Source organism: Rutidosis leptorrhynchoides, chromosome 1 (assembly GCF_046630445.1).
Source record: "Rutidosis leptorrhynchoides isolate AG116_Rl617_1_P2 chromosome 1, CSIRO_AGI_Rlap_v1, whole genome shotgun sequence".
In the NCBI taxonomy this organism is placed as follows: Eukaryota; Viridiplantae; Streptophyta; class Magnoliopsida; order Asterales; family Asteraceae; genus Rutidosis; species Rutidosis leptorrhynchoides.
In genome coordinates, this window is record NC_092333.1 from 78,026,654 (window position 1) to 78,038,927 (window position 12,274).

The following is a 12,274-nucleotide window of genomic DNA, read 5'->3' on the forward strand; positions in this document are numbered from 1 at the left end:
TTATTATTAGTGAGGTAATTTATATATATAATAAGTTTCATTATATATATTTTCATTTTATTTATAGAGATATTAATATAGTTAAGCTATGTGTATTACATATATATTTATATACATAATCATTATTTTCATGCTTATAACTTTAACAACGTCACTAAAACTTTTATTTTCATAATCGTAATTATTTTAATAGTAATGATATAGATAATACTGATAACAGAAATAATGATAGTTTTAGTAAAAATAATACTTTTAATAATAATGGTAATTTTTAATAGTTTAATAGAGTTTCAGTAATCATACAGTATTACTAATATTAATGTTTAACTGATAAGTCGATTAAGGATACTTTATAATATTAATAATAATAATAATGGTAATACTAATAGTAGTACCTATGTTAATGATAATAATAATATTAATAAAATTACTTTTATTAATTTTTATATAGATATCAATAATAACCTTAACCATATTGATGAATATATAATAATAATAATTTTAATCATAATCCTACTAATAATAATAATACTAATAATGGTAATGATAATGATAATAACAATAATAATAATACTTAAAGATAATACTAATTTCATAATAATAATAATAACAATAATGATAATAATCATAATCATAATCATTATAACAATACCAATAAATGTTCATTAATCTTTATATTAATAATAATAATAATAGTAATAATTGTATTACTAGTAATAACAATAATAATAATAATAATAATAATGATAATAATAATAATAATAATAATAATAATAATAATAACAATTAATAATAATAATAATAAATAATAATAATAATAATAATAATAATAATAATAATAATAATAATAATAATAATAATAATAATAATAATAATAATAATAAAACATGAGACTACCTTTGATGAGGCTTTTTTTTTAAAAAACTGCCCAAGCCTAGAATCGAACCCGAGACCTCTCGGTCACACAAACACTCTTAAACCATTCTACTGTATCTATTTTTCTGTTATTATTGAAGTTTTAATTTAGTTAACATCGTTTCTATTACTCTTCTTCTTCTTCGATATACAAATCGACCAGAAACCATAGTGAATCATAACAGACATACAAAATTGGTGTAAAGCTTAAATCATAACACAGAAACGACTTGGATTAATGTGTTTAATAAACAAAATTAAATTGAATAGCAGCAGAAGCTGTGCCCGTTAAAAAAAATAAACTCCATCATTGAATTCAAATTTTGAAACGGTTTTACACATTGATTTCTACATGAACTAGGTCTTAAATCATCTTTAGAAACTTTAGGGATTAACAATTTCAGCAGAAACATTAAAACGAAAATGAATTTCGCTATGAACATAAAGTTGACTTTTTGAGATTAGAACTTTGACTGCTAAATTTGTACTCAATAAAGAGAATTGAAATCTGAGATTTTGAGAAAAGATTCAGGACACAAATTAGAAACGTTTTGCATTTAATGATTTTGAAAAAAATTTTGAAATCGAAATGTGACCAAAAAGATAGATAACAGAGGTATCGAGCTGTGATAATATTCTTTTTTCTGTTTTTATCTTCATGAATTGAAATCTGTATTATTTATGATGGAATGGAATAATTGAAGTGAAATAGTCACGGGTTGTTTTGTAGTACCTCATTGATCGACAAGGATTCCATCAGAGAAAAAAAAATCGAATCAGATATAGAAGTAAAAACTGACTTTGGCTTCTATATGAATTAATACACGAAAATATATTATTAAGTATTATATGTTGTATATATATATCATATAATATACCTGTATAGTTCAGGTCCTATCCTATTTATCTGTTTTTATATATTTAAGTATATATCTGTATTTATGTATTATAATTAATCTTTTAAATATAACTACAATAATAATATCACTCTTAATATTATGAATAATAATAATAATGATAATAATACTATTATTATTATTAATGATAATTATAACATTTATAAGCATAATATTATTGATAATAATAATATTAATTATAATAATTAAGATTTATAACCATAATATTATATATAATAATAATACTAATATTATTAATGATAATAATATTATTAGTAATAATGATATTATAACGAATCATACATATCAAACTCCATATCTAAATGTTATATATTGAAAATAATACTTTTAGTAATACTGATTTTATTATTAATATTAATAATGATAATAACAATGATAACTAATAATATTTACATTTCAATTAATTTATAATCTTAATCATTCTTTTAATAATATTTATATCCAAGGTCCCTATATTTATAATCTTAACAATATCATTAAAACTTTTATCTTTGTAGTCATAGTAATCATAATCTTCGTTTTTAATTTCTAAACTAGTGACTAAAGCTTCTATAACATTAATTCGTAATCCTAATCATAATAACAATAGTAATACTTATATTAATAATAATCTGATAAAATTAATAATATTGATATTTAATAGTAATGATGAAAGTAGTAATACTATTACTATAACAACTAAATTTTAACTTGTAACTAATATTACATATTATTAGTTATGTAATATTTAATAATTATATAATTTGTATATATAACAACATATGTTTCATATTTAATGTTTATACATTATATATATTTTGTAATATAATTATAATTATATATGACAATCATACATGTATAAATATATATTCATTTTAATAGTAACTTAATTATTATGTCTATTATTTTACATTTTTAATTTCAATTGATTAAAGTGTATTCTATTAATTCAAAATATTATATATACCTTTAAATTTTATTTTTATATATATTTACATATTTAATTACACATAATTGTTCATGAATCATCGAGAATAGTCAAAGGTTATATGAATCTATGTAATTAGTTCAAAAATTTTGAGATTCAACATTACAGACTTTGCTGATCGTCTTGAAATCATATAAAGATTAAGTTTAGATTTGGTCGGAAATCTCCGGGTCGTCACAGTTCAAACGTTAGAATACATGTTACGAGTGTGCGTTATTGATTTTGGTAATGGGTGGGATGGATATTTGCCACTAGCTGAATTTTCTTATAATAACAGCTATCATGCAAGGAATAAATCTGCACCGTTTGAAGCTCTGTATGGTAGAAAGTGTAGGTCTCCTATCTGTTCTAATGAGATTAGGGATGCTCAACTCACAGGTCCAGAAATTAATCATGAGACTACCAAAAAAATCGTACAGATTAAAGAAAGATTGAGAACCGCTGGAAGTCGGCAAAAGAGTTATGCCGATATTAGAAGGAAAGATATAGAATTTCAAGTTGGTGACCATGTCATGTTGAAGGTATCACCTTGGAAAGGTGAGGTACGATTTGGTAAAAGGGGAAAGTTGAATCCTCGCTTTGTTGGACCGTTTGTGATTATCGAGAGAGTTGGACCCGTTGCTTATCGTTTGAAATTGCCACAAGAACTCGGTGTTGTTCACGATGTTTTTCATGTATCGAATTTGAAGAAGTGTTTGACTGAGGCCGATGAAACCATCCCTCTTGATGAACTTCATGTTGATAAACAACTCCATTTTATTGAGGAGCCTGTTGAGATTATGGATCGAGAGGTTAACACACTCAAGCAGGGTAGAATTCCTATCGTCCGAGTTAGATGGAATGACAGACGCGGACCCGAGTTCACTTGGGAACGTGAAGATCAGATGAGGCAGAAGTACCCGCATTTGTTCTCAGATGTAGAGTCAACCCCTACACCTGCTTAAATTTTGGGACGAAATTTCCGTAACGGGAAAGTACTGTCACGACCCTACTTTTTCTGTTATCTTTTACCGTTTATTATTTAACGTCCGTTAATTGGTATTCGTACCACGTCATTTCTATGACCTATATTATTATTTTAGTAATAATATATTAATTATTATGTGTTATGTGAATATTTGTATTCATATTTTAAATTGTACGTTTCTACGTGTCGTGAACTTCTATCCGGCGAATCATTTCGGTTTTCAAACCAACGGTCAGACTTTTGAGATTTTTGAATCCCAATTATTTTAAATATGATATTTTTATGTCATATGGTTATATATAGTGTTTATATATTTTATTTGTCACGTATATGTTATCTCTCCGAAGATTTAATCGCGTAGTAGCGTTTTCGCGTTTCGGGTTTCGTTCGGGCATTCGGGCCACAAGTAAATTACCAAATATCAAAATTGGGCCACAAGGGGGCCCACCCCTTGCTTAATTCGGCCAAACACCCATATGAGGGAGGGGATTAGCTCACTTGATTTTTCCACATTTCATTTTAACAATTTCATTTTTCGTTTCCTAGTCTAAACCTAATTCTCTCATTTTTCTCTCCTTCCTTTTTTTTTCTTTTGGCCGTCGACTACACACTCATCATCTTCATCAATCTTCATCAAGAATTCTTGCTTGATCATAAGGCTTTCACCATAATCGGGTTGCTCTCGCTCTCCTCTATACGATCATACCTTTCATTTCTCGAATATGGTATAAATCCTAACCCTAACTTTTTGATTTTTGTTTAATTTTTTTGTTTTTAATGTTATTATGATTATATAGTACTTGTGTATTGTTGGATTAATGATTGTATGCATAGAAATGCTCGTTATTGGATGTTTTCGGTTTGATTGAATTGGGACAGAGGGCTTTTTATTGATTTCTGTACACTTAGCTATTGTTATGATAAAATAAAGTGTTTAGATGAGTTCCTCTCATCAAGACAATAATTTTGGACTTTGGATTCATGTTATTTCGAGTTTCGGGTCAAAAGTTATGCTTGATTTAGTGTTTTCATGAGATTAAAATATAAAAACGAATGTATTCAGTTTTGGTCCGACTTTGTGACCATTTTTGGAGTCTCTAGAGTGTACTAGTGTGTTAGGATTGATGATGGGATGAACATTCATGTTCGGGTCATCGAAATCCGAGCCACGGATCACCCGGAATGACTAAAACAAGATTTTGAACAGATTAAAGTTCCAAGTTGATTCATGGCTGTAGGTCATGACTTGGGGACTGATTTTAGGGTGTTCTTGAGTACACTAATGTGTCGGGTGGTTTGGTTAGACGAGGATATATATATAAGACTCGCCGAAAACCGACACCCGGGGCTCAAGTTATGACCCGACGAACTTTTAATTAAAACTTATGGTTATAAAATTTAACTTATGATATAAATAATGATTTTCATTATTATTACATTACTTATGATATATATATATTTATTATATCATTTATTAATTACATATTGATTTAATTAAACTTTTAATTAAACTTATGATTAATAATACTTTTATTATTAATGAAAAATACTTATGGTAAGTATTAAACTTATGATATGAGATTATTATATTAAGACTTATAATAAATATTAATTAATTATTTAATTATTATAAGGCTTAGTTATTATTTAACTATAATTTAATTATTAAATACTTATGATTTAATAAATTATAATTAAAACTTATGATATGATTAATAATTCATTATTAATTAATAATACTTATGGTATGATTAATAATTTATTATTAATTAATAATACTTATATTATGATTAATATTTAATTACTTAATTAAATACTTATGTTATATTAATTATATCATTTAAACTTATGTTAACTTTAATAATTCATTTTAATTTAATTAAACTTATGTTATGACATAATTATACATTTATGACTTTAAATAACATTATAACTTATATTATTAATATAATTTACACTTTAACCTCAATATTGACTAAGTTTGACCAAGGTTGACTTTTGAGTTAACTTTGACTTTCAGTTGACTTTTGTTGACTTTTCTAATTAAGGAAACTTTCCTAGGTTATAAACTTTCCAAAAATAGCAACTTTCTAAATATGGAAGCTTTCCAAAAATAGAAGCTTTCCAAAAATAGAAACTTTCCTAAAATAGAAACTTTCCTAAAATAGAAACTTTCCAAAAATTGAAACTTTCCAAAAATAGAAACTTTCTAAAAATAGAAAGTACGGGTTATACGATGTCCTAATCATACCGAAGCATATCGAGTGTTGTTCTATGTTTACTTGCAACAAGTACTATAGCTATCATACTAAGACTTGACCTAAGTTAGTTATTTATATCGACATGTTTTATTTATAGGTCGGCGTTGTGATCATTCTTGATCACTTACTTCCTTTGCGGTTCACATTTTTGTGTGGTTACTTCGTTTACGTTAAGGTGAGTTATAATCCGCTTTTCATACTTTTTAAAGTATTTTTGGGATGTGATTACATGCATTTTGGTTTACGTTTAGACACAAGTGGCAATTAAATTTAAATTATTCATTATGAGTTGAACGAAAATATTCCCTAGCCTGGTAACTGTAATCACTGGTTTCTACTGGTGAATGCGAATCCTATGGATAGATCTATTAGGCTTGAAAACCCCATTTCGAGCTAGTCGCACTAGCAATTTATAATCAGAATGTATTAGTACTTCGTTATTATTTGAAGATACACCTGTTCAGTGTATATTGTGTTTGATAAGGGTATGGAAATGGCTAAGTGGTTACCAGGTGACTCATGGATTAATGGAATAATATTTTATATTTTCTAACATTTAAAATCTTGTGGTCTAAAGTTTATACGTTTATTTAAACCTATAATTTACTCAACATTTTTGTTTTCACAGGTACTTGATTAATTGGGCTTCCGCTGTGTTAGAGGGTCTGCATGCATATTGGCATATTTTTGTTAAACATTAAAACCTTGCATTCTCTTTTGAATTGTTAAATTGTGGGTGTTGGTTGACATTGTTTTGGTCAACTTTGATTATTTTAATATGTTGGGTTTGTTTAAACTACATATTTTGGTAAATTTCCTTTTTAAGAAATCTTTTTGAGTAAAGAATGCAATGTTGTTTAATAAAGTCATTTAGTGTTTGATCAAGTTGTGGGATTAAGTGACGGAGCCGTTAAGGGTACTTGACGGGATCATCACACCACGTCAACTAATTTGGACAGTAATAATTACCACAACAATCCCAACGACAGTGCCCAATATACATTCGATGTTAACGCTTCGAATACTGGAGATAACCACGATAGAGAATTTAATGCAAACGATTCTAATCATAACATTCCCCAAACCAATATTACCCTAGATTCAAGCTCATCTACCACTGGACCAAAATCCATTCCTAATACTCCAAGCCCAATAATTAACCCAAGCCCAATACCTACAAATCATGATGAAGAAACCCAAAACCTTATTGAACCCATGTACCGATCCAACCAAACCAAACTCTAAGGATACCCCTGAGCCCACTAATCATTTTGAGCCCAATGATGATAACTAAGCATCGATGATCCCTTTATCTTTAGCTCATATGTTCCACACATCAAAAAAGCTGGAAAATTTGGTACATCTGCTTCAAACCCCAACAAGAAGCATAAACTTTCGAGCATATGTTCAACAGAATCTATCTGGACAAACATCCGCAGATGGAACACCTCTTCCAAAATCCTACCGGCCAAAACACGGGCCAGATTACCCAAAAATAAACGTATCGTCAAGATCAACAAAGCCAAATCAAACGATCGCCCCAACAAATCAAATCAATCACAAAGCCTCTCTGCCAAATCCTTAAACTGTGAACAAATGGTACTAAGCTTAGGATTGATAAAGAAGAAATCGAATGTCAAATCATGAACACAGGTTCTACCTTTTCGAGTTTTATATTTCTTTAACTGTTTAATCATGAAGATACTCTCTTTAAATATTATAGGCTTAGGGTTAGATGATAAAAACAAATTTAATTGGTTTAAAAGACTTTGTTTCCAACAAAAACCAAACATCATTGCACTACAAGAAACAAAAGCAGAAAATATTTCAGAACGATGGATTGAAAAAATTTGGGGATGTTGCGATTTTAAATATGCTTTTAAAAATCCAAAGGCAACTCGGGCGGGATTCTAACGATATGGGACCCCAATATTTTTATTACAAACTGTGTTGTTGAATGAGATTCCTTTATTACGATAAAAGGAAATTGGAAAGATGTAGGTACGGAACTTGTCCTAGTGAACACGTATGAACCACGGGGTGATAGGGAAAAAAAGCAAATGTGGAACGATTTATCTGATATTCTAAAATATCCGAAAACCATGTGGACCATATTCGGAGACTTCAACAAAGTTAGAGTCTGCTCTGAAAGAAAAAATACCGAATTTGTGAAAGAAGAGCTAAACTCTTTAATGAATTCATCAAAGAAAACTCCCTTATCGACCTTCCCTTGGGTGGCAGAATATACACACGGATTAGTGATAACGGGAGGAAATTTATCAAGCTTGATCGATTTTTAGTCTCCGATAACTTCATTCAACAATGGCCAAATGCAAATGTGTTGGTTTTAGATAAGAAGCACACAGATCATTGTCCATTAATCCTAAAAGACGGAGACATAGATTTTGGACCGAAACCGGTCAAAGTGTTTGATGAATGGCTGAACCATAAAGAATCGCAAGATTTTATTAAAGCAGCATGGAATATAGGCGTCAATAGCAACAGACCAGATACCATTTTTCAAGAGAAATTTAAAAACGTAAAACAATAACTTAAAAAATGGTATTCTACATCTCACGGAAAATTGAAAATCGAAATCGGCGAATTAACGAATACAGTGAACGAATGGGAAAGAAAAGCTGAGATACACAACCTCGGTGACAATCAACACGAGATGTGGGTAAAGGACAGAGAGCTCTTATTCTAAAAAGAGAAAACCCAAGTAGAAATGCTTAAACAAAAAGCCAGATACAAATGGACGTTGGAAGGGGACGAAAACAGAAAATTCTTACACTCTTATATCCATCAGAGACATCAAAAAAACAACATACACGGGATCAACGCAACAGGTATTTAGACCTCCAATCCCTCCAAAATTAAATCTGAAGCTCTTAATTTTTTTCAGGGACTTTTCATGGAAAACAATTCGGAAGGATAGATGCTTAATGATTGGGACAGTTCTAAACTAGAAGATCATATGGCGGGCGCACTAGAATCTCCTTTCATAGAAAACGAAGTTATTGATGCAATTAAAGGGTGTGGCAAAAACAAAGCACCCAGACCGGATGGTTTTAATATCATGTTTTATACAAAATTCTGGGATATAATCAAAGGCAACCTACTGAATGCTATCAATTGGTTTTGGGAAACAGGCCAAATCTCCAAAGGATGTAACGCTTCCTTCATCACTCTCATCCCTAAGGTTAAAGATCCACTTAATTTTTCTAATTATCGTCCTATTAGCCTTATTGGTAGTTACTATAAAATTCTTTCAAATAGAATCAGAAAAATAATACCAAAGCTAATAGGCGAGGAGCAAAGTGCTTTTATTTCAAATCGCTATATTCTAGATGGAGTTCTAATAGCTCTTGAAACCTTGGACGATCTCAAATCTAGAAATCAAAAAAGCTTTATTTTTAAAGTTGATTTTGAAAAGGCTTTTGATTGTCTAGATTGGGACTTCCTATTTTCAATCATGAGGGCTATAGGTTTCAGGCATAAATGGGTAAAATGGATTCAATCGTGTCTTTGTTCGACCTCAATTTTAGTTTTAATCAATGGCTCGCCAACCGACCAATTTTCCCCCAAAAGAGGTGTAAGGCAAGGGAACCCACTCTCGCCCTTCCTATTCATCCTTGCGGGTGAAGGTTTAAACCATCTCCTAAAAGTTGCAACCAACAAAAGTTTGATTAATGGTGTCAAAGTTGGAAATGATAAAATTGTCGTTTTGCATCTCCAATATGCGGACGACGCCATTATTTTTGGAAACTGGAACAAATTAGAAGTTCAGAATATTTTGAAAATACTTAAATGTTTTGAGGAGCTCTCGGGTCTTAGAATTAACCTTTGCAAAAGTTGTGTTTATGGTATTGGCACTTCAAATATTGAATTAAATAACCTTGCAACTTGGTTTGGATGTAAGGAGGGTACTTTTCCTTTCAATTACTTAGGATTACCAATAGGTGAAAATCTAAAATGACATAATAATTGGTCACCTATTTTTGAGAAATTTAAAAAACGTCTTGCCGATTGGAAAGCAAAAACCATCTCCTTTGGTGGTCGATTAACTCTCATCAAATCCGTGTTAACTAGTCTCCCTCAATATTATTTTTCCCTCTTCAAGGCACCGATGAGCGTTATAAAAGAACTTGAAGGTTTACGTCGTAATTTCTTTTGGGGCGGTTCTAGTGATGAAAATAAAATGGCTTGGGTTAAATGGAATCAAATTTTATTGCCATTTGAACATGGCGGCCTCAACGTTTGTTCGCTAAAATTAAAATATCTATCACTTTTGTCGAAATGGTGGTGGATATTTCTTTATAATGATAATATGCTTTGGGTTCGCATCATCAAAAGTATCTATGGGAAATATGGTGGTTTGGGTTGTTTCACTAATATCGACAAATCCAAATTGAAACGGGGCGCACTTGGTTTAATATTATTAACATAGAACATACCCTAATCAAATTAGGGTGCAATTACTCTAATGTGTTTGTTAAGAATGTAGGTACGGGTAAAGATACTTCTTTTTGGCAGGAAAATTGGATCGGTGACACCCCCTTGTGCGGTAAATTTCCTAGGCTTTTTAGACTAGAGAACGAGAAATTCGCTTCTATCGCAGATCGCATCTCCATTGATAAGGATTCTTCCAGCACTCCAGTTTCAGCCACTTCGATCTCTTCTGACACCAACAAGTTTAAAACAATCAATGGCTTACCTATTTCTTTTAATTGGGTTTGGAGCTCGAAACCAAAATGGAGGGCCATTGACGAGCTGACTTCCCTCATTGATATGATCAAGCAACACTCCTTCTCAAGTAATGTCAGCTCATCATGGTCATGGAAACATAACCACAATGGGTGTTTTACCACGGATTCATGCATGCAATTCATAATTTTGTGTTCTTTATCTCCCTATTTAACCTCGACACCTACAGATCTTAACCCTTTTGTCCCTCAAAAAATCGAAATCTTCATCTGGAGAGAAAATCTAAACAAACTTCCAGTTAGAGTTGAACTCGACAAAAAAGGTATCGATTTACACTCCACAAGATGTCCGGTCTGTGATGATGACATTGAAACGCTTCAACACACACTAATTTCATGCAACATGGCACCAAATATATGGAATAGAATACGTAAGTGGTGGAAATTGTACCACTTGCACCTCTTATGCCTCACGGATCTTGCAAAACCTCAAAACATTCAAATAAAATCCACTGTAGGGAAGACAATTTGGCAATCGGTTGTTTAGATTATTTGGTCCCACCGTAACGATCGAGTTTTTGATAAAGATAACCGTAGTGCTCCAAAGATCGTGTTCGACATCCAATCAAAAAGTTTTGAATGGATAAACTGCAGATGGAAGAAAGGAAATCTTGATTGGATAAAATAGTCCACTAACCCGAGGTTTTTTGATGCTAGCTATATCAAAGAAGGAATTGGTTAAGAGCAGTTTTTTTATGCCGGAATCTCTCAATTACTACTTTTATCGGGGCTAAGTGGGGTATAGTTTAAATACTTTGTCACTGAATTTTCAGTACTGTATTTGGACTGTATCCCAGCTTGTCGGGTACAAGTTGTCTTCGTTATTTGTAATAAAAGAGAGACAATGGCTTTTTCTGCAAATAAAATCTTCAACCAAGTCCTCTTGTATAGCAATTGTGCATAATCCTGTGTCCTCGAGTAACTTTCTGTATTTTTAATTCGCTCGTATCATATTTTAGCTCTTAGTATTTGTTATTCTCGAGGCTTTTATTTGTAATTCTGTTTATTATTTCTAATAAAATGATTCTCTTGGCTTTAAAAAAAAGATATGTATTAATTGATCAAAAAATTATTGCTAAATAAAACATTTCATGATAATCAAAGGATTGTTGGTGTAGCAATATCTAGGCTACTCTAATAAAGAGGTAAATATTTGTATGTGTGAGTTAGTCTTTTAAAAAACTGATGCTTGGTGATATAAATTGTCAATAAAAGGGTAGTTACATTAGAAAAGGAGAGGGGTACATAAAAACCTCCTATAACAGGTGTAAGGTAAATTTAAAAGACCGATTATGAAGATTAAAAAGGGACACGGACAGCGGGAAAGGAAGTCGCAAGTGATGGGTAGATTGTAGATTTTGTTTTGTTTATTTCTTTTGCTATGTCGTTTGTGGTTTAGTTTTAGTTATTTAGTTAGTTTGTTATGGTTACAGTTTAGTTTATTTTTGTAGTGACCCGAACTTTTCCATGATTATATATAT

The 12,274-nt window shown here is 30.6% G+C and overlaps 1 pseudogene; it reads left to right on the forward strand.

Annotated features, from left to right (window-relative positions):
• The first annotated feature begins 9,004 nt into the window (after positions 1-9,004).
• Positions 9,005-12,274, forward strand: part of LOC139885817 (uncharacterized) — a 43,640-nt pseudogene continuing 40,370 nt past the window's right edge.